Below are 24,229 nucleotides of genomic sequence, written 5' to 3' on the forward strand. Positions count from 1 at the left end.
CAGGTTTGTCATTCTGCGGACTGGGTTCTTCCCCCTTCCATAAGGAGATGGAGAAGGGGGATGGTCCATAAAGGAAACTTGGAGAAAGGGAAGGAGAGCATGGAAGGGACAAAAGTGTTGGCCTTTTTCTCAGGGTAGGAGAGGGCCAGGTTTCCAGGGTCTTCAGAGCCAAGCTTTCGTGTTGGGGGATTGGTCGACAAAGGGCCCTGTAGCAATGTACTTCCTCCAAGGGGAAGGCTAAAGGTTGCCATGGGAACCTTGCTTCTGTATCTCGCTGACCTGGATGAGTGTGTAAAAGTTGCCTAGGTGGAGATTTGGTATTAATCACTAAATATCCTATAGGGGAGGACTTGAGGAATTCTCTTGAGCAGATGCATCAAAACAGAGCTAATTTCTCACTGAAAGCTGACAGTGTGAAGGCTCAACCTCACTGCGCCTCAGTTTCGTCATGAAACAAGGATAACGAATCTTCCCTTACAGGGTTGTGTCAGCGGCGCCTTCCCCAACCTGGACACGCCAAGGAGGAAGTACTATGTCCTGCCTCTAGGAGCGATATAGAGCTTCCCCAAGGGGTTTGGTATCTGATTGTCCCGAGACAAGCTCATGGACATTTTCTTTCACGGATTCTGAAAGCAGGATGGGAATTCTGACCCCCTTCATTTGACAGATAAAGTTCTGAGGTCAAGTGACTTGCCCAAGGTCACACAGCTACAAAGTGGTTGGAGCTGGGATTCAATCCCAAATCCATCTGACTCCAAGTTCAGTGCTCTTTCCTCCCTACCAGTTAGGTACAAGAAGAAATGAGCCCAAAAAAGAGGCCTCTCCACCTTATGAGTCCAGGAAGGAAAAGCTAATTAAAAAAAAAAAAAAAAAAAAAAGCCTGTGTTGGCATCTGCCCACAAGCACAGCGTGGCTGCGAGCAGACGTTCTCAAGATTTCCAGATCGATTTCACACCATTTTCCTAAAACGCACAGTTATTACTAAAATGGTGGGTGAATTGGATCAAATAAAGCAGAAAAAAAAATCTCTCTGTAGTTAGCTGGATTCGTCTAGGTAATCTTAAAAACAATTCCCTCCCACACCCCTGTTTTGGGCTTCTGTACTTTGATTAAAAAGAAAAGGTCTCCTTTTAGATATTTGCACATCTCAGGACAATGCCCTCCTAATACCTCCAAAGGCTCACAACAAGATCAACCAGAAAATCTGTATAAAATTGCATACAATTGGCTCCATGATAAGAAACGCTTGTTTAATGTGATTTGTTTTCTTCTTAAATAAAAAGAACCTATCTTTATCCATCAACCAGTCCGAAAAACGGGACCGCCATTGCTTATTCTGTTTTGCTATTTCTCTACACTTTAAAATTTGCCATTCGTTTCCCAGGGCAAATCAAAGGTTTTCTACAAAATCCTTCACGGCTAAAGTAAAGCCTTGGTTATACATCTTTCTATTCTCTGATGATTAGGGCTGTGTTTTTGTTATGGTAAATAAGTATCTCATAGAAGTTCAGAAGGTCCTTTTTAGTAATCGTCTGCAAAGTCTCTGAGGAAAATAGTCTCTTCCTAACCTTTATTTTAGACCTCTGTGCTTCTTTTCTCCAGGAATCCCTGCACCAAGATAGCTTTGTAACAAAACTGGATGAGTTGGGACTAACTCTTAAGTAAATGAGTGGCCTTTTCAAGAAGATACTCTTGTTGGAGGAGAAAGATGTTCTGCACAATTAATGTTTGCAAGAGGGTCACTGAGTAGGTCACATTTTAACTGGTGGCAATATATCACTCAACATCCAATGGCAAGCTGATGAAAGCATTTGATTGGCCTCAGCCATATGAACCCAAAGCCAGGAATTTCTGAACCTTGCAAGGAGAGAGGAACAGTGGGGGACAGACTCTAAAACAGCTGTAAAATGTAGCCGCTCTAAACCTCCAGCGATTCCACCCTTTTACAACAGAGAGCGAGACGAGCAAGTACCTTTCAGCCAGCCATGCCTCCTAAGTCTGTTGGGCCAAAAGAAGGTTCCTGTGTACAGTACGAGAGACTCAGACATTTTAGCCTATTCTGTACCTGAGCTGACTCAAGTCGTTCAGAGCCTCAGGAGAGCTGGATGGGTTGGCCCCCCACCCCCACCGCACACTGACTCTCACAGAAAGATAAAAATCAGGCCAACAGGAGGACGCACACTTGCCGGACGTCAGAGCTAGAAGGGAACTTCGCCATTTTTCAGCTGAGGAAGCCGAGGCCCTCAGAGGTGACTTGCCAAAGCGCACACAGGCTTCCTCCTAACTCCAGATATTTAATACGTGGCCAGTTTTTGGCCCCATTTCCAAAAGGAAAATGCCAAGGCTCTTGGTTTGATGTTAAAACTAATTCTCTCTACCCACATCATAGTTCACTTGGGAGGAGCTGCATGAAAGCAAAGTCTCGCCACCCCCCACCCGCCCCAACCCCCACCCCAGAATCCCCAAATTAACAGTTCCTGTTTTCTCACTATGCCCTTCCAGCTTTCGCTGTCTCCTCCCCTCCGTGAGGGTAGGTCCAATTACTTGGTAGCCCACTTAGCATAGCAAAGAGCCGCAGTCCGAAATGTTGTGTGGAAAAACCAGAGGGCCCCCAGTTGATGCTTTGTTCCTCACAGCTGTGCTTACTTCCCAAGCAAAGCTGCCATCCCCACTGCGGTGGCTTCCCCCAGGGTTGGGGTCAGGCCCGGGGGTACTATTATGACATAATTTTGTATTGTACCTCAAGGCAAACACTGTAACGAAAGAGAAAGCCTACACCTCTCGTTCTGTTTCCTTCCTTGGAAAAACAGGGATCATCCTCCGGGCTGTTCTGTGAGCTGGGCCTTGGCCAGGACAATAGGCTTCTGAGGACAAGGTGATTAGACCAGCAGTACAGTGTTTGATTAGCGCCAACCAGCTCTTTGTAGAGGGACAATATCAGGCCATACAGTAACAAGATCACGTCTTTTGATTTGGGTCCGCTCCCTCTGTTGATACAATCCATTATCCTGTTTGCTTTTCTTACTACACCAAGGCATCACACCAAGGGCTTCAAGGATTTTTTTTTCTATAATAACCTCCAAATCCCTCAGCACCTGCCTTTTGCCGAAGAACGTCCCTCTTCACTCGGCGCTTTCCTTTGTCCTTTCAACATGACTTTGAATAGTTAGGTAAAGCTAGACTCCCATCCCAAGGAAAAAGAAAACTGGGGTGGCAACTAGAGGGCCCCATATGTAATAAGAAACAAAATTAGGCAGAGCAATTGAGTGGTTGCTTGCTTAACCCTTTCTCTGCTGCCCCTCTTTTCAGGCATTTAAAAAGATTGGATGGAGGAAGGAAGACAAGTTTCAGGGCTCGGGGCAGCGACCAGGAGATTCACTAATGCGATTTGCCGTCATCAAGCCAACTACCATATCAAGTTTATATTTTTTTAAAAAAAGATTTATTTATTTTGAGAGTCGGGTGGGGGGCAGAGGGAGCAAGAGTCTCAAGCAGACCCCATGCCCAGCGCAGAGGCCACCGCGGGGCTCGATCCCACGGCCCCGAGATCACGACCTGAGCCCAAACTGAGAGTCCACTGCTTAAGCGATGTGCCACCCAGATGCCCCTGTAGTCAAGTTTTTAAAAACACACCAACTGGCCCCTAAATCACCCAATTTCTAAAGCAGAAGAGTGAGCCCACCCAGAATTCGTCCAGACTCTCCAAGCCCCCACTGTAAATCCCACAACGTGAACGGGATCCCTTGGATCTTCAAGGTCCCCTTCCCAACTTTGAAAGCGTGTTCACATTTGAAAGGTGCTCACGCTGGAAAACATTTCACATCCAGGAACTTTCAAAGACTAGCTGCCAAAGGGAAAAAAAACCAACCAAACAAATCTTGATGAGCTCCTTCGTGGCATTCGTGGCTAGAGCTGGCTGGTCGGTAAGAGCCCAGAGAGTACCAGGCCTCAGGACTGCTGGGCAAAGAATCGGTTGTGTGTTTGTGCAGACCGGCAGACCCCCTTCAGCTCTGGCAGAATTCACAGAACGCTGTATCTTGTTTTCCGCCACCCCCCACCCCTTCCCTGGCATCCTATTTATGTTTATGCAAGATACTCCCGCTTAATTACGCTTCATCCCAATTTGGACTGTAAATAGCAGGCAAATTAATAATTTAGGAGGAAAAAAGACCTGGGCCCTTTTTCTCCTGCCTTCATTCCTAGGTCAGCCGGCTCATTTATGAATTAGTGCTCGAGCAGCCTGAATAGCAGAGAATGAATGTTTGACTAAATCCTCTAAGTATGAAAGCTCTTCACACCATTTGGTCTCGAACTGATCCAATAGCGAGGTGTAACCACTAGTGACAATAAAGCGCCATCTGGCAAAGTGAACTCTAGGCAAACAATGACAAGCAGAAGTGAAAAGAATTGCAATGATTTCCACAAACATGTGAAATACTATAAACTGTGGGACTTAGCAGCTTCCTCCCGAGGCAAGTAAACAAATGCACCACTGATGTGTGGGGCTCCATCTCAGGGGGGGCAGGCTGGGCTCCATTTACACTGAGCTAGGGGGAAAAAAAATGTATGCAGATTGGCGAACAAAAAAATATATAAGCACTCCTAAGCAGACGTCACTTTTCCTACGCTCTTTACTGTCAGGGTGATGTACTGGAAGTCTTTATTTCTTTCAGCCTGGGCCTCTCGGTGCCTCATTCTCCTTCCAGCCTGTTCTCATGCCTTTCTCATCACCTGCTGAGGCCTTGATCACCGACAGAGCAGACGAGCAGCAGGGGGACAATTAGAGAGGAGTTCAGACTTTGATCATTTGACCATATGTGAATACAACAGCTGACCACATGTTTTAAAAGACAACTAACTTAAATGTATTTTAAAAAATCACAAAGCAAGCATAGATACTGAAATTTACATTTTAATTATCTGGCACAATGCTGCATTCAACTTTCTCAAAATATTTAATATGGAAAAATACATCTTGCCCCTTCAAAATAGGAAAGGATAGCACTTCTCTGTGTTTCCTCCCCACCCCCACCTCCGCTCCCCCTCAAGAACATTTAACCACAGTGGATGGTGAAGAATTCTGTGCCGGAGATTTCAAAAAGGCACATTCAAAGCTGCCCAAAGTTGGGTATGATTACTAAAGGTACATGAAGCTGAAAGCACGTGCAATTATTTCTTTTTAAAACATGATTTTATAGAGAAAATATCAGTCCAGCCCGTAGAGTGTTAAACTAGATTTGGGGCTGGTTTTGTTGTGTTTGGTTTGGTTTGGTTTTTACATGAGAGGAACACATTCAATGGCTCAGCCTCCCTTCTCAAATTCTTTAAAATGGCCATTACAATATTCTAAAATGTATATTCGAAAAACGTGAGAAAAGAAAAGACCTTTGTTGGCAATAAAATTCAACTATGTACTACCTGGTTAGCTAGACGACAGTCTCATTTGCGCAACAAAGGTTTATTCGTGGTTAATTCTATCAAAACATTGTCACTTCTGTTCTGGATTCTCTTTCAACTATCAAAGCTGAACCGATTTCAGTCTGGCTAAGAAAAATGTGGACGCACTCTACCCAGCTTAGAACCCTTTCTTGTGTTTTTGTATGCAATTGATGATTTATCGGTTGCTTCTGGAGATATAGGGCCCTCCTTATCTTCTCCACCTACTAGATAATTAACATATTCATGAAATGGTTATTTACTCTCAAATAGGAGGATAATAGAAAAATAACACTAATTGTTTTGACAGCAGTTTACTCAAGAGTTATCTGGGGGAACAAATGTTTCTTTTGTAGTGTTAGGAAGGCAAGCATTTATCTATGTATTAAGTTTATTTTTCTTCTTATGGTAGACAGACCCAAGCAAATCTTGGGTGGGGGAGAAAAGTCTAGAAGAAATAATTTAAGTGAAATTTCATCTGACAGCCCCCCAAATATTTTGATAGCCCGTTTATTTCTTCAGTTATGAGGGGGATTAGCAATGTGACATACATTTTAATGGCTCTGTAGGCTAACGTATTTATTCATTATCTGTGTGCCATTGTATTTTAAAAAGACATATTACCCTTTAATTTAAAAAGAGCTCACCTTGTTTTATTTTACTTGGGTACCATCTTAAATATAACTGGTTCACATCCATCATCAGGATGAGTGCCACACATGGGAATTCTTATTTTAGGCCACTGAGCCTTTTTACTTTGCAAGAGTTCATCGTTAATACAGCCTCTGATACAAAGGTGCCTTAAAAACACGCTTCTCTCTTCAGGATGAGTGTGTGAGCTCTGAGAGCTCTTCCAGCTCCAAGGAATCCCAGTTCTGGATAACTCTATTTCTTTACTTACTCAACGTTTCCCAGCTGTGTGGAGAGACAGGTGAACGAACCTCCATATTTTACCTACGATGTGCCAGGCATCTTGCAGATAGTCTCCTTTAATCCTTCCAACCACACTGGAAAGTAAGTGTTTTTATCCCCACTTTGTAGATGAGGAAACAGGCCCACAGAGGCAAGGCGAGGTACCTTGCAACCAGCCTCACAGCTGGGAAGTTGTAGAACCAGGTGTATCATCAGATAGGAATTCTCATTACTCACTATACAACACTCCCTCCCAGAAAGATAATGGGTATCAGAAGATTAAGTCCCTAGTCCCACTTTATCACTGATTTCCTGGGACAAATCCTTTACCTCAATTTCCTTAGCCCATATAGGCATTGTAACTCTGGGATCCTATCACCGACTTCATTACAGACAGAGACAAAATCAGAAGGGCAACAGTAAACAAAAGGCAAACCATACACTCCTCCAACATGACCCAAGAGACGTTGTCTTTGCCGGTGGCAAGAACACAGAACCACCATTTCTGAAGACAAAATAGCATTTGGTGGTCCAATGGGGTATTGGAAAAAAATCACGTCGACTATGGCGGCATTCTTTGATGACGTTTCTTAAGGTTAAAAGACTTTTCCACAAAGTGGGAAAAGTCCGAAAAAGAACAATTCAATAGCTTCTTTTGAATTGAAATAGAATCTATGGCGAAAGAAAATCGTACAAAGGGAAAGAAATTGAACCCTGCAAACATGCTTTATTTTAGCTTCATAAGTACTCAACACTTTTAAAGCAAACACAGAAAGTCAGCAAGATCTGAACCGACACTAGGAGTCATTGACAAACATGGGGTAACTTCCCAGCATGTCCATTTTAAACCAAGATTTCGATGAGAAATTAATTGTTTTAAGTGTTAACATGCACAGAAATAGTCTCCTTACGCCAGGCAGCAGGAGAATCCCAGGCAAAGGGAACAAGGAGAGTCTAAACATTTGGGGTGCCCGGTAAGAAAGGAGGCCAAGAGGTCTATAGATGGGGACTGTGGACATCTTGTGGGATTGTTGTAATTGTGTATTATTCCCATTTGTTATTTCTGTCTTTTGTCTATTTTGTCTACTTTTCTTTAGTCATTTGCTGGAAGACCCAGTTTTCTTCTGTAACATTTCGGAGGCCTAGAGTCCCCTGGAGAAACTGAAGAAGGTTATGGAACCCCCTCCCAACCCTCCCCTCGCCCCCAAAGAATGCACAGAAATACAAACCACTGGCATGAAATTTCCAGGAGTCTGCCGCCCATGCGAGAACCCCAGGTGATGGTGACATACTTAAAACAGAGATACCAATGCACCATTTTCAACTATCGGATTGGCAAGGAGTAATAAAAGGCTCAGCAATTCTCAGGGGTGTTAAACAAGCAAGTTCACGTACCACTGATGTGAGTACCTATTGGTGACAACCCTTTGGGGTTGTTCAATGCACACAACCTTCGATCCAACATATTCAAGGGCAGAAAATGACACCAATGTCTGTTCATAGGAGGAGACTGGTCAAATAAAGGCAGGACTATCCATACTTCTGGTGATGATGTACATCACATTTTTAAGGAAAGGCACTGTCCCCTCTCCCTGTGGTCATTATGGTGAGGTGGCGTGGGGGTGGGGTAAGAGGCGCAGGAGTTGAAGTCAGTACTGAGGGGTTTAAACTGTGAGTTACCTAATGGGACTTCATATAAGGCAATTAGTGAGACAATGAGGACGCCTGTGGGGCAGTCCCGAAGGGCTGTACCATTAGGATATTTCAACAGTGGTTCTTAATCTTTTGGGGTTCAAAGACTCCTTTGAAAATCTAATGAGAGCTAAGGACTCATTCTCTAGAAAATGCACATATGCACAAATTTTGCATATAAGTTCTGGGGATTCTTGGGCCCCCTGAAGTGGATTCATGGACACCAGGTGAATCCCTGCCTTCAGCTTCAAACAAAGGGAAAGTTCTTTTGAGGAAGATCTGGGGCAGGGGGAAAACAACCATAAGTAGCCGAGGGAGGGGAGGGAATCCCACGCCTGGGCACACTGGTTTCCTTTTAATTCCTGATTTCAGACCTCTAATGAATCCTCACACATTGCACAGAAATCCTACTATGTTTCCTTAGAAATCTCTCCTGGTTTCCAAGACAGCTCTTTCCCACCTATTCCTATCTCCCACGCTCCTCAGCCGTCACCCGACCACCTGGCTCAATTGAGAAAATAGACGCCTCTTCCTATTACCAACCGATAAACCAAACTACACTTGCTCCCCATTTCTTCCTCTGGCCACGACTGAGGAAATGTCTCTCCTCTCCGAGGCCAAGACTTGCCCCTCGGGCTTCTGGATTTCTTTCTCGCCTGCCTTTCCTGAGGTCTTCTGTTACCCTCACAATAAAATCAAAACTCTGCCATGGCCTACAAGGATAGCACGTGATCTGATTTAAATTTCAAAGGCAACACCCTTGTTGTGCTGCATAAATCTGGGTTGGGGGAGGGGCAAGAGGGAAAGCCAAGAGACCACATACTTGTTGAGACCCAGGCACTTGGAGCTGGGGCCAAAGTGGCGAGCAAAACCATCATCTCCTGGAGCCTCCAGCTGAATGGAGAAGGGAAGGTGTGAAGTAAATGGGGCTTTCAAGACTCGCAGGCTCCCTAACTTACTTAGAATCCAGCACAGCAGGTGAAGCAAATCATAGGCTCCACCCTCTCCCCTGAAAACACTTCTGTGACTATTATTGCAGATGGATGTTCGCAAAACGTTGCACAGCTTAGGGTTTGGTTGGCTCAGGGGCTCCGTGAAGACATGACCTACATGAGTTTTATTGAAATAACGACGACATAATGTCTACCGAGAGAAAGTTTTTGAAAAGTGAGCAAAAAAAAAAAAAAAAAAAAAAAAAAACCCTGAAAAGAAATGTACTAAACTAGCGTTTGAGGTTGTGTTTAGAAGCCAAGATTATAGATTTTAACATTTATTTAGTTATTGTTTTACATGTTTTCTAACATGTTTTTCCCTTTAATAATTTTGAAAAAGTTAAAAGTACCCCATGTAGAGCCCCCCAAAATGCTATTAAAACATTGTCAACTGAAAGGTTATAAATCTAGGTATGGCACGATTGTAATGAAGACTTGTAGAGTGATAAGCAGAAATGAAATGAGCTGTGCTGGGTTTGGGGTCAGAATATTTGGGCAAGTTTCTTGAAACCTCTGTGCCTCTGTTTTCCCACCTGTAAAACGGCAATAATAATTGTCCCTACCTCATAAGGTTAGTGTGACAATTAAGTGACTTAATATATGTAAAATGCTCAGGCACAGAGGACTTTTAGGGCAATAAAACTGTTCTGCGCGCTACTACAATGGTGGATATGTGTCGTCATACATTTGTCAAAGCTCATGGAATGTACCACACCAAGAGTGAACCCTAATGTAAACCATGGACTTGAGATGACAATGATGTATCAATGGAAGTTCACGGATTGTAGCAAATGCACCACTCTTGTGGGGGGTGTTGAGAATGGGGGGAGGCTGTGCCTGGGGGAGGTGGGGGCAGGAGTATATGGGAACTCTCTGTACCTTCCCCTCAATTTTGCTGTGAACCCAAAAATGTTCTAAAAAATAAAGTCTATTTAAAAGGGCTTAGTACTGGGCACCTGGGTGGCTCAGTTGGTTAAGCGACTGCCTTCGGCTCAGGTCATGATCCTGGAGTCCCTGGATCGAGTCCCGCATCGGGCTCCCGGCTCGGCGGGGAGTCTGCTTCTCCCTCTGACCCTCCCCCTTCTCATGTGCTCTCTCTCTTATTCTCTCATTCTCTCTCTCTCTCTCTCAAATAAATAAAATCTTAAAAAAAATAATAAATAAAAAATTTTTAAAGGGCTTAGTACGGCAAGAATATGCAATGGGAAAAGGACAGTCTCTTCCAGCTGGGAAAACTAGACAGCTACACGCAAAAGGGTGAAATTGGACCGCTTTTTCACACCATACACAAAAATAAACTCCAAACGGATGAAGGACCTAAATGTGAGACCTGAAACTGTAAAAGTCCTAGAAAAAAAGCACAGGCAGGCAGTAATGTTTCTGATACCGGTCGTAACAATATCTTTCTAGATATATCTCCACAGGCAAGGAAAACAAACAAAAATAAACGACTGGGACTACATCAAAATAAAAAGCTTCTGCACAGCAAATGAAACAGTCAACAAAACTAAAAACCTACTGAATGGGAGAAGATATTTGCAAATGGCATAACCCATAAAGGGTTAGTGTCCAAAATATGTAAGGAACTTATATAACTCAACACCAGAATAAACCCCACACAAATAATTCCATTAAAAATGGGCAGAAGACATGAACAGACATTTGTCCAAAGAAGACATCCAAATGGCCAGCAGACATATGAAAAGATATTCAACACCACTCCTCATCAGAGAAATGCAAATCAAAACCACAATGAAATACCACCTCACACCTGTCAGAATAGCTCAAATCAAAAACACAAGAAACAACAAGTGTTGGCGAGGCTGTGGCGAAAAAGGAACCTTTGTGCACTGTTGCTGGGAATGCAAACTGGTGCAGCCACTCTGGAAGACAATATGGAAGTTCCTCAAAAATTTAAAAATAGAACTACCATATGATTCAGCAATTGAACTACTGGGTATTTACCCAAAGAATATGAAAACACTAATTCCAAAGGATATATGCAGGGGCGTCTGCACGGCACAGTCGGTTAAGCGTCCAACTCTTGGCTTTGGCTTACATCATGGTCTCAGGGTTGTGAGATCAAGTCCCGCATCAGGCTCAGCGTGGAGTCTGCTTGAGACTCTCTCTCCCTTTCCTTCTGCTCCTCCCCCCGCGCTCTCTCTCTCTCCCTCTTTCTCTCTCTCTTTGAAATAAAGAAATTGTAAGTAAATCAATCAACCAATCCATCAAATCATCCTGATTTTTTAAAAAAGGATATATGCACCCCTATATTTATAGCAGCATCATATACAATAGCCAAATTACAGAAGCAGCCCAAGTGTCCATCTACAACTGAATGAATAAAGAAGAGGTGGTGTAGGGGCACCTGGCTGGCTCAGTTGGTGGAGCATGGGACTCTTGATCTCAGAGTCATAAGTTGAAGCCCCACATTGGGCACAGAGCTTACTTAAAAAACAAAGGTGGTATGTGTATATATATATACACAATGGAATATTATTCAGCCATAAAAGAAGAATGAAACCCAGGGGCACCTGGGTGGCTCAGCTGGTGAAACGTCTGCCTTGGCTCAGGTCATGATCCCAGGGTCCTGGAACCCAGCCCCACGATAGGGCTCCCTGCTCAGCGGGGACTCTGCTTCTCCCTCTCCTTCCCGCTCCTGCTCTCTGTCGCTCTCTCTGTCTCTCTCAAATAAATAAATAAAATCTTTTTTTTATAAAAAGAATGAAACCCAAAAAAGAGAGTATAATGCTAAGCGAAATAAGTCCGAGAAAGACAAATCCCATATGATTTCACTCATATGTGGAATTTAAGAAACAAAACAATTGAATGAAGAGAAAAAAAAAAAACAGAGAGAGAGAGAGAGAAACCAAGAAACAGACTCTTAACTATAGAGAACACACTGATGGTTATGGGGGCTGGGGGGGCGGGTTGGGTGAAATAGGTGATGGGGATTAAGGAGCGTACTTGTCGTGATGAGCACCAAGTGATGTGTGGAAGTATGAATCACTATATTGTACACCTGAAACTGATATAACACTGTATGTTAATTACACTGGAATTCAAATTAAAAATTTTTTTAATAAAAATAAAAAGTAAGCATAACTTTTTTATTGTTATGTTAATCCCCATACATTACATCATTAGTTTTAGATGAAGTGTTCCATGATTCATTGTTTGTGCATAACACCCAGTGCTCCATGCAGAATGTGCCCTCCTCAATACCCACCACCAGGCTAACCCATCCTCCCACCCCCCTCCCCTCTAGAACCCTCAGTTTGTTTCTCAGAGTCCATCGTCTCTCATGGTTCGTCTACCCCTCCGATTTCCCCCGCTTCATTCTTCCCCTCCCGCTACCTTCTTCTTCTTCTTTTTTTTTTCTTAACATATATTGCATTATTTGTTTCAGAGGTACAGATCTGAGATTCAACAGTCTTGCACAATTCACGGCGCTTACCAGAGCACATACCCTCCCCAGTGTCTATCACCCAGTCACCCCATCCCTCCCCCCCCACCCCCCACTCCAGCAACCCTGTTTGTTTCCTGCGATTAAGAATTCCTCATATCAGTGAGATCATATGATACATGTCTTTCTCTGTTTGACTTATTTCGCTCAACATAATACCCTCCAGTTCCATCCACGTCGTTGCTAATGGCAAGATCTCGTTCCTTTTGATGGCTGCATAATATTCCATTGTATATATATACCACGTCTTCTTTATCCATTCATCTGTCGATGGACATCTTGGCTCTTTCCACAGTTTGGCTATTGTGGACATTGCAGTAAGCATAACTTTTGACCTCAAAAAAATAAGGGCTCAGTACACTGGCACATAGGAAGCATTCAATAAATGTTAGCTATTTTTTTTGTTTGTTTTTGATGTAGTGTTCATTGATTCATTACTTGCGTATAACACCCAGTGCTCATCACATCATGTCACATGCCCTCCTTAATGTTAGCTATTATTTGATCGCCATGGTTATTATGTTATAATATGCTCACGGTCCGGGTAGGTGTTCAGTAAGTGTGACTGGTGAATAATTGCCACTATGGTTACTTTCTTCCCCTTTAGACTTCCACGCTGAGCTTCAGGCCTGATCATCCAGAAGGAATTCCCACTAAGCCACGCACCTCACCCTCGCTGTTGTCTGTCTGTGGCCCCAAGGGGTCTAGCAATTGCTTCTTGTAGCAGTTCAGCCTCCCCCCTTCTTATTATCTGTTTTCCTGCCTGTCTCCTCCATACCACTCCATCATAAGCTCCCCCAGGACCACGATACTCCTCATTCCTCTCTGGATGTCCAGTTCCTAACTCAAAATATGGCGCCAAAGCAGAGTCAATAAAGGTTCCATTAGATGAATCAATGAATTTAAAGTGAACAAAGGAATGAATAGCAAGACCTGTCCGGCATATTCTGTTGAGTTAATCTGAGCACAATCTGAGCAGTGCTGGTATTTCTAGCTTAGTGGCCCCCCACTCTCCCCACACCCTGTTAATGGATATATCGCCATCAAAACATTGCAGAGGGGGCCCCTTGCTAGTGGGGAGAGCATTTTGTTTTGTACTTCACAAAAAGCAAGAGGGCGATTTTTGGAATTTGTGCTTATGTGCCCAGATTTTAAACTCCCTCTGCTCCTCACACAACATGGGGCAGCCCTGAGATCGGGGTGCTAGAGCGAGCAGCCTCCTTCTGAGCCCTTCTCTCGGTGAGACCATAATTATTAGGCTTACTGTGGGGCACTGAGCAGAAAAGAAACCAACTCTGCTAGGTTTCCCAAGGAAATGATCTGTATTATTTGCCACTTAAGTCTACCCTCACCAGTAAGAGTCCCAGATAAAAAGATGAAGACTTTCTCGCTTCTCTCTCTCCCCATCGCCCTTTCCCATCCTCACACACACCATCACATGCAAACTGATGCCTGTGTGTATATGCGTGTATATGTTATGCAACTATACCGTGGTATTCGAACTCAGAATTATATTTTTCTTGTCTCTATTTTGCAGTATTCTATATTTCTGAATTTTTCCGTCATAGGAGAGCTTTGATCAAAATAAAGAGAGTTTGGTTGCTGTATACAAAGGAAGGAGAAAAACCACTGTAGACAGGTAGGCCATGGCATGGAGAGTAAATGCAGGGTGATTACAAAAAAAGAAGGCCTGTGTTCTCCTTCTCTCCAAGCTCTAGCGGGTCCATGTCTAAAACCATAGAGGAGAGCTCCCTGGGGCCTGGGAACTGGACAAACCGGGTTCGACAACTGTGTCTGCAAACCGTTTAACTTCTCCGAGCCTCAGTTTCTCCCTATCGGGATAATACTACCTACTTCACAAGGTTACCGTGAAGGTTAACTAAAATGTTTCTAAAACACGCAATGTGGAAAATTTCTAAACACGTGTCATCTAAATTAGAGGTTCTTAGACTTTTTGAATTTGAGAGTATCTTTGGAATATTGAATATTTCATAATTCCCCGCCACGCACACACACGCACGCATGTGTGCACACATGACCGCAGTGGACGGGAAGATATGTGACAAAACGCTACTCTGTACTTCACAAGCACAAGGACAACTTACAAAAAAAAGGGGAAAATAAGGGTTGGTGAGGGTGTAGAGAAATTGGAACCATTATACATTGCCGGTGGGAAGGTAAAGTGGTGCAGCCACTGCGGAAAAGAGCTTGGTGCTTCCCGAAAAAGTTAAACATGGAATTAGCATATGAGCTATAGCAATTCCACTCCGGGTTATAAACCCGAGAGAGATGAAAGCAGGTGCTCAAACAGGTACTTTTATGTCCGTGTTCAGAGCAGCCTTATTCACAATAGCCAAAAGAGGAAAACAATCCAAATAGCCATTAACAGAAAAATGGATCAACCAAATGTGGCATACACACGCAATGGGATATCACTCAGCCATAAAAAGGCCCGAAGTTCTGCCCCATGCTACAACGTGGATGAACCTGGGCAACATGCGAAGTGAAAGAAGCCAGTGACAAGAGGACAAATACTGTCTGATTTTACTTATGTGAATCTAGAATAGGCAAATCCATAGTAGATAAGAGGTTGCCAGGGGCTGGGAAAGAGGAGATTGGGGAGCTATTGCTTAATGGGTACAGAGTTTCTGTCTGGAACGATGAAACATTTTGGAAACAGAGAGTGGTAATAGTTGCACTCACACCGCGAGTATAATTAACGCACTGAATTGTACACTTAAAAATCGTACACTTAAAAAAAACATACACTTGAAAATGGTGAAAAATAACAAATTTTACATTACGTATATTTTGCCACAATTTTAAAAAGCACATGAAAGAAGCCACTACCATGAATTCATTAATGCCTTACCTATAAATATGAGCTATGTTGCTTATTCAATGTGCCGAGGGATTTGTGGACCTCTTACATGGACTCCAGACCTCTCACCTTCACCACCCACCCACTCCGGTAGAGAACCATGGAGAGGGATCATTCAAGTTAATACAAAAGTTACACCTCAACTGTCTGGAGAATAGCCTCAATTATTCATTTTGTGGTGAGAACACAGACTCGGCCATTAGGGGTTGGTACAAGGCTGTATACATGGCAAATATTTTCTAAATGCTTCCTCAACAAATGGGTTTTATTTAGTACAATATCCGAGCACCAGCTTCATGTGAGCCAATTAGAGACTTTGCGAATAAACGTGTGTGTGTGTGTGTGTGTTGGCAAAGGGGGGGGCCATAGGAAAGAAGTGTTACAAGAAACAGAAAGGGCCTGCTCCTGATTCCTGGCTAATTGCCTCCTTTCAGGAGCAGCGCCGAGGATGGAGCAGCCTGGCCTGCTAGAGACTCGCCCTGCTGCACAAGGCGCATGGACAAGCAGGTCTGGCGCCTCCAGAGCTGTCCGCCTGGTGCCTTTCAGGGGCCTTAAAAGTGGATCCGAGAGAAAACAAAGGGTCGCTCTTAGTATCTGTGGTTCTCGCCTCTGCCGGCAGTAAATACGAGGCACGTGGGAGATACAGAACCTATGTTCCAGAGTTTGCATAAAACTGAACAAGATGGGGAGACAGGGAGGGGTGGTTGGAGATGTTACAGAATAAAAAAAGGCAGACAGAGCATCCTTTCATACTATAGTGAGGGCTTCCACCACTCCTCGCTCATTAAGGGTTAATGAATCTGACTTCCAACTTGCGAACGGTACAAACAGTACTACAAAATGGTTTCTTTGCTCTCCACTCTTTGAAAATGAAACAAAATCATGAGCTGATTTCTGTGGCCCAAATGGGTTTGCTTTTTCCTCTGAAATGTACACGTGAAAGTGTGTTCAACTGAAATACATCATTGATTAATTAAAACAGCAAGTTACCACAAGTGGCTTTCAGCGGCCGTACTTCAATCATTGGAAGCATTCTGGCCACATTCATTTCACTCTCTGATCGTACTATTAATAAACAAAGTGCATCTCTTTTGAGTTAGAGAAAAATCTGCCAATACATAAAATTCTACTAAGTGATACCTATTTTTTCCCTCATTTCCATTATAGGAGGGGAGACATGTTTTACTTGGGGGGAAATTGATCCTTCTATAAAATCAAATGGCCCTTTATAACAATTCCTTTTTTTTTTTTCAAAAACCACTCATTTCTACATATGTGTGCATAAAGCAAGCTCTGAAATAATATACACCCAACTTTGACCGTGGTTATTTCTAGGGCAAGGGAGAGAGGTCACAGTGAAATGTGAACAGGGACTTTCACTGTTTATATATTCTGCATTCTTTGATTTTTTTCATAATGGACGTATGATTCCTTTTATAATTAATGATTTAAAACTAAAGACAAATGAAGCTCCATGGATGGTGGGATGGGCAGTAAACTAATAAAACATCACGTAGGCTAAGCAAAATAGTTTACTTTTCCCCCTTGTTATAAAATATTAGAATAGTATCATGTACCCCAATGTATTCATCACTCAGCCTCAACAATGATCAATTCCTGCCTGATCTTGTTTCATTCATTCTCCCTCATACACTTAAACATACACACAGCTACATTTGTTAAAGCAAATCCCAAACATGGTATCATTTTATCTGTAAATGCTTTACACCTTTTAGCTGAAACTATCAAACAGCACAAGCAACTTTTCAGGATCTTATCAACCTCCTCATCAAAATGTGTTTTCAAAAAGGAAGAGAAGACAGGTTTTATAAGGATGGAATGTGGTTTTCTGAGATTTAACATGACCCTCTTATTCAGATCATCCAAATCATCCAAATCTATTCCACCTAATCAATGACTAAGAAAATGCGGGCAAGTGGGGTGGAACCAAAGAACAGCAGGTAAGTTAGAAAAATGACTCCAAGAAGATACATCTCTCCATCTGCCACTTCTGAGCCTTAAAGCAAAGCGTGCAAATACTTTCTTGCCAGTGAATTCTTCACAGATAGGTCTAAGCATTCGAGAGAGAGAGAGAGAGAAAAAATAGTTGCTGCAACCTGACAAAATGACTAATGAATTATTCATGTAGTCACTGAACTGAAATCTGCAACCTAGGGCTACCCTGAGCTTCTGCATGACAGGTGAACACAGCATCAAGCATGCTTTCAAATTTAGGCCAGGGCTTACACCAGGCAACTTGCATTGTCCATCTTCCTGGGGCTACAGCCTTCACAGTGCCTCCCCCAAAGCTGAGCAGTGGCCTGGGTAGATGCCCAGGTACCCCCTCCACACACCACCGTATACTCCCACTTCTGCTCAAGAATTAATTTCTGGGGGGTGGGGAAATAGGCAAAATGGGTGAAGGGGATTAAGAGGTACACACTTTCAGTTATAAAATACGTAAGTCAGGGGAATGAAAAGTACAGCATAGGGAATATAGTCAATAATATTGTAATAACTTTGTATGGTGACAGATGGTGACTACACTTAGCGTGCTGAGCACTGAAGTACGTATACAGTTGTCGAATCATTATGTTGTACACCTGAAACTAATGTAATATGTCAGCTCTACTCCAGCGAAAAATAAAATTTAAAAAAGAATCTCTGACCCACGGCTATTGACTTTAAGAAGACCATCTCTTCCGGGGTGCCTGGGTGGTGCAGTCAGTTTGAGTGTCCGACTCTTGGTTTTGGCTCAGGTCATGATCTCAGGGTCGTGAGATGGAGCCCCGCATCGGGCTCCACACTCAGTTGGGAGTCTTCTTGAGATTCTCTCTCCTCTCCCTCTGCCCCTCCCCCCTCTAAAATAAATATAGATCTTTAAAAAAAAAAAAAAAAGAAGAAGACGACTACCTCTTCTGGGGCACCCAGCTGGCTCAGTCAGTGAAGCATGCAACTCTTGATCTCAGGGTTGTGAGTTTGAGCCCCATATTGGGTAATAAAATCTTAAAAAAAAAAAAAAAAGGCTACCTCTTCCTTTCAAAGCACAAGCAGGTTTTAGTCTAGGGATGTTGCCTTGGTTCACCTCTAACATTTCATCCAAATGTGAAAGTCCTCGGCTTTAAAGCTTCAAACATTCTTTTGGGTCTTTCCCTTAGGCTCATGAAGCTGGTTAAGAAACACTGAACATTACCATCATCCCTGATGTGTATCAAAACAACATTCACCAACCTGGACAACTGTCTGATAAGTGGCCCTATGTCAAACTCTTTCACGTACACCATCATGGTAGACATCCTTAGCTCTGGCCCACAGATGGGCAAGCAGAAGCCCACAGAGATTAAGCAATTTATTGAAGATCTCACAGCCATAGGGGATAATCAGGTTTGAACCCAGGTCTTCTGATTGCTAATCTAATGCCCTTTCTACCAAGCCAGAGATTGGCAATCTGTAGGTCAAACCCAGCCTCTGATCATGTGTGGTCAACATCTAAAAATCAGAGTTTTTCAGAGAAAAAAAAAATTGGATTTCCAGTTCCTTTTGAAAAAATGAATAGGATAGTAGCCACACGGGGCCAGCATTCCCACAGGGCAACCCTTTGGCTGGGGCTGGGGAATTTCTGGCCTCTGAAGACAGAACACGTTATTTCCATTTTGCCCCAGTCTCCCCTCTGCCCACTTTTCTCCTTTATGTTCCTGGCCTGATCCCCACAGGCCTTTGAGATGCTGGCTTAAAACCAAGCTTCCTGCCAAATGTGTAGAATATGATTTTGGAAACTTTCATGCTAAAAATATGATATGGCTCTATTGCTTAATCTGCCTTCATTTTCTTCTTTTTGCAGCATATAAGCAAATAACAAGCCCCAAATCACATGAATTTAGACCTATAAGCTATGAGCACATCCTAAGTGCCACATTACAGACGTGGATCCTGCGGTGACTACAATGATTGCAGCAGTTTGGATACTTAGGGAACCTCAATTTGTCCTCGTTAACTCTGTAAGTTGTGTGCTCTTGAAAGTCGACTTTGCAGTAATACTTTCTCTTAGTAGTCCTAACGAGTGGTATCTCCGTGCCTGCATACATCAGCAGGTCCCTTTGGTGGCAAGTGCAAAAAACCCCGTCCCCTCCCCATCTCCTTCACAGGCTTCGGGATCACAGTGGAGAGGGGATCAGCATTAAGTTGTCAAAACTTGTCAGACCCTCCAAAATTATATAAGTTGGACACTCGCGTACTACCCTAGCTATGGCTCTGATCCCTGATTTTTCCAGGTTGGTATTTGTTCCAGTGGAGAAAGTCAGGTCATGATGAAGGCACGTGAAAGTGTTGGTAGGGCCAAGCTGAGATTCAAGGGATCAGTTTATGTGGATCCTTTAAAGAGACCAAAAGCAAAAACTTAGGCAAAAAAGGAGTCATTCTCAGTCTTCGTGCCCCCCGGCCATACAACACAGTGAATTTACTGTGAACCAATAAACAAAAGGTAACTGTCCTCAAAGGTCAATGTCAAGATGTACCTTTGCCCTCTACAGCGGCCACACTCACCGTGTAGCTTGATGGATCACCAGGACCTACAGGCACATAATTCAAATACCACTTCTTCTGAAAGTCGAGCACACGAGCCGAGGTTCCATCCCTGATATTTAGAGAAATACCTTGTTTGCTCTCGTGGAAACGGAGAAGATCCATGCATCAAGTCAAATGGAGCTGTAGAACTTTTCACTGCTGATTTATATCTATTACCTTATTTAGGCCCTGGTACATTCTATCCCTCTAGAGTATTCCGTGGCTGAAGTGAGGTAAAAACTGACTGATGTCAGTGGGGTTTTTGTGATGGTTAATTTTATGTATCGACTTGGCTGAGCCAGGGGGTGCCCAGATAGGTGGTCAAACATTATACTGGATGAGATGAACAACTGCATCGATAGACTGAGTAAAGCAGATGGCCCTCCCTAATGTGGGTGACCCTTATCCAATCAGTTAAAGGCCTGATTGGAACAAAAAAAGCTGAGTAAGAGAGAATTCCTTCTGCCTGACTGCCTTCGAGCAGGGACGTTGTTGTGTTTTTGTTTTGTTTTGTTTTCTGCATTTGGACTTGAACTGAAACATCAGCTCTTCTGGGTCCCGAGCCTGCTGGCCTCCAGACAGAAACTCTGCCATCGACTCTCCTGGGTCTCCGGCTTGCTGACTGCAGACCTTGGGACTTGGGAGCCCCCGAATCACATGGAACAATTTCTTGTCATAAATCAATTTCTGTCTCTCTATCCACCCCCTACACACACACACACACACGTGCGCGCGCGCGCACGCACGTGCACACACACACTAGTGGTTCTGTTTCCCTACAGAATCCTCACTAATACAGGTTTGGTGTGCCTGAAAAATTTATGAACTGCAGAAGATTTATACATTTTAGAAATAGATTGATACAGTTAAAATTATCATGTGTCTGCTCCGTGCTAGGCACTGAGCAAATTGCTGTGGGATAAATAAAGATGATTATTTGGCCCTGTCCCCCATGAAACATACAGCCTAGTCAGACTTGTGTGTAAACGTCATGTCGTATAGATATATGTACCATAAAATTCATTCAAAGCATCAGACGACAGGGAGATGATTTCTGGCTAGAAAGAATCAAGGGAGTCTTCATGGAGGAAGTGGCATTTAAGCTGGTGCTTAAAGTATGAAGAGTCTAACACAAGCAGTGATAAAAGAAAATTCTTTTGGGGGCACCTGGGTGGCTCAGTCGGTTAAACGTCTGCCTTTGGCTCAGGTCATGGGGATCGAGTCCCGCATCAGGCTCCCTGCTCAGTCTGCTTCTCCCTCTGCCCCTCTCCCTGCTTGTGCTCTCTCTCTCTCTCTCTCTCTCTGACAAACAAATAAATAAAATCTTTATAAAAAAGGAAAAGAAAATTCTTTCAGGAGGAGGAACTAGCATGCACAAAGGCAGAGAGATGAGAGCACATCAGCCCTTTCACCAGGAGAATAGGGTGATTTAGCCCAGCTGGATTATTAGGTCTACAGAGAAGAAACAAGTCCGGAAAGGTTAGCGAGGGTCAGATTTTAGAACATCACAAATGCTACGCTAAGCAGTTTGGACTTCATTGAGTCAGTACTGAGGAGACACTGAAGGGTCAGATCAGAACTGTGTTTAGGATCATCGATGTTGCCATGGTGGGTACTTTGCCCAGGAGTCTATTACGCTAGCCTAGCAGAGGGATAACAAGGTTCTGAACATAATTTGAACAGATCTGGCAAGGAGTTGTACGTGTTAAGTGAGGAAAAGAGAAGAATGAACGATGGCTCAGAATCAGAGTCTGAACCTTAGAGCTGGAGGATACCTTTGATGCCATCTCGTCTTGCTCTCTGACTCTGCAGATGAGAACTCTGAGGCTGGAAAAGGTGCTTTGTCCGGAAAGCACACCGAGAAGCCAGGACCAGAACTACGTTCTCCCGATTCCCACCTGAAAAGATGGTAGAACCATAACTAGAAATAGAGAGAACAGGGTTTGAGAAAAAAGATGAGGAGGAGGTTCTGGGTTATTTGGATTTGAGATGCCTCTACAACATCCAAGTAGAGACAGCCAAAGCAATTAGTTATGCAAATCCGGAATTAATCTTCGTGGACCCATCCCTACCTCTTCAGGAACCTCATTTTCTCCTCGATGGCTCTTCACCTCTTCCTCTTTATTTGCTCTTTCTTATAAAAATTAAAGATGTTTATATCACTCCCACCTTAACAATAAAAAGTAAAACAAGCCTTGCTACCACCCTCATTAACTGATTCATGCATTTATTCACTGAATGCGTTTTTATGCATTATTTTTATTAAGTGGCTACTGTGTATCCAGCACTGTTCTAGGCACTAAGGATAAAGCAATAAACAAGTCAGTCAAGGTTCCTGATCTCAGGGAACTTAAAGTCTGGCTGGAAAGATAAAGTTTGAATAACAAATTTATAAGAAATTCACAAGTGGAGCTTCATTATACTATTCTCCCTAATTTTGAATGTTTTTCACAATAGCAGACTTTTTTAAATTGAGATACAATGGACCTCTAACATTGTGTAAGTTTAAGGCGTGCAGCATGTTGATTTGATACATTTATATATTGCAGTTTGATTACCACCACAGTGTTAGCTAACACACCTCTCACCTCACTCGTCATTTCTTTTTGTGCTGAGAACAACAGATCTAGTCTCTTAGCAGCTTTGACGTTTACAATACAATATTGTTGAGTATTGTATGCTGCACATTACATCTCCAGAACTTATTCATCTACTAGTTGCAAGTCTGTACCTTTAAACAACATCTCCCCAATTCCTTCACCCTTTCCCCACCCCTGGTAGCCACCACTTTACTCTCTGTTTTTAAAGAATTTGGCTTTTTCAGATTTCATAAGTGAAATAATACAAGTATTTGTCTTTCTCTGATTTCTCTTGCTTAGCATAATGCTCTCGAGGTCCACCCATGTTGTCATAAATGGAAGATTTCCTTCTTTCTCATGGCTGAATAGTATTCCATCAGATATATGAAAGTGTATATATATATTCACATCTTCTTTTTCCATTCATCCATCAATGGACACTTAGATTGTTTCCATATCTTGGCTATTGCGAATAATGATGCAATAAACATGGGAGTACAGATGTCTCTTCGAGATCCTGTTTTTGTTTCCTTTTGGATATATACCCAGAGGTGGGATTCTTGGATTTAAAAAGAGAAGTTTTAAAGAAGGAATGCTATAGGAATGTATAAGAGGGGGATTTCACCTCAATCTCAGGGAAACTCTCAGAGATTTCCTTGATGACGAGAATTTTAAGCTGGGCCCTGAAGGTTGATTAGCAGCTAACCCAGAGGGGGATGCAGTGGGGAGACTGCTCTGCAGTGGGAAGGACAAATGGAGGGGAAAAGTTTTCTCACTAGCAGTTGGAAATTCAGTCATTAGTTTAACCAGATAATCAGTACTGAAGGGACTAAGAGCCTTGCCCACAAGAGAAAGGAGGGAGAGAAAAAGAGACAGAGACACAAAGAGAAATACAGAGAGAACTTACCTAAATATTAAATCTTAAGGGCTTATATCATTGGGGTTATAAAGAGGGAGAGCTGGAGTATTCTGTATGCCCTATGGTCAAATATATTTATTTATATGTTTATCAAATGTATATTTACATATTATACATACATATGTATATAATACATACATATAATACAATAACATATAATACATATAATATAATATACAATTATATTATGTAATATATTATTATGTAATATATGTATATATACACACATGCACACACACACAGGCCAAAAGTTCCCATAATCTCTCTCAAGGTCACATTTTAGCTCAGAGGAAATATGTATTTTTGCACAAACATTTTTGAAAAGACTAGATTTACAGGTTGTAATCCATAAATTCTCGCCACATGTTAATGTATCATTGAAAAGTACTCAATATGCTTCCTAGATTTTCCAGCTACTGGACACAGGATATTAGGATCTCAACCAATCAACAGTATATGGAATGTCTGAGAACATCCAAAGCTCCTCCCTGTAAAGACTCCTGCCTCTACTTGTGAATGTCGCTGTTGCCCACCCCGCTGTGGACACTGGAAATGGGCTGGTCTTCTCGGCAAGCGGGAACTTTATAAGGCTGCCTCGAAACTCTCACAAGAGAATAATGGCTTTATCCCCATCCCACATGGCATGTCATGAGTGCCCCCATCCCATGTGGCATGTCATGAGTGCCACTAGAACTAATCAAACACAAAGGTCACGCTTCCTGCAGGTGCTCAATTCCGAATTGGCCACTCCCCAGCACCTTTAGTAAGCTGGCTCAGTATCATCATTAC

Source organism: Neomonachus schauinslandi, chromosome X, assembly GCF_002201575.2.
Source record: "Neomonachus schauinslandi chromosome X, ASM220157v2, whole genome shotgun sequence".
NCBI classification, from domain to species: Eukaryota; Metazoa; Chordata; class Mammalia; order Carnivora; family Phocidae; genus Neomonachus; species Neomonachus schauinslandi.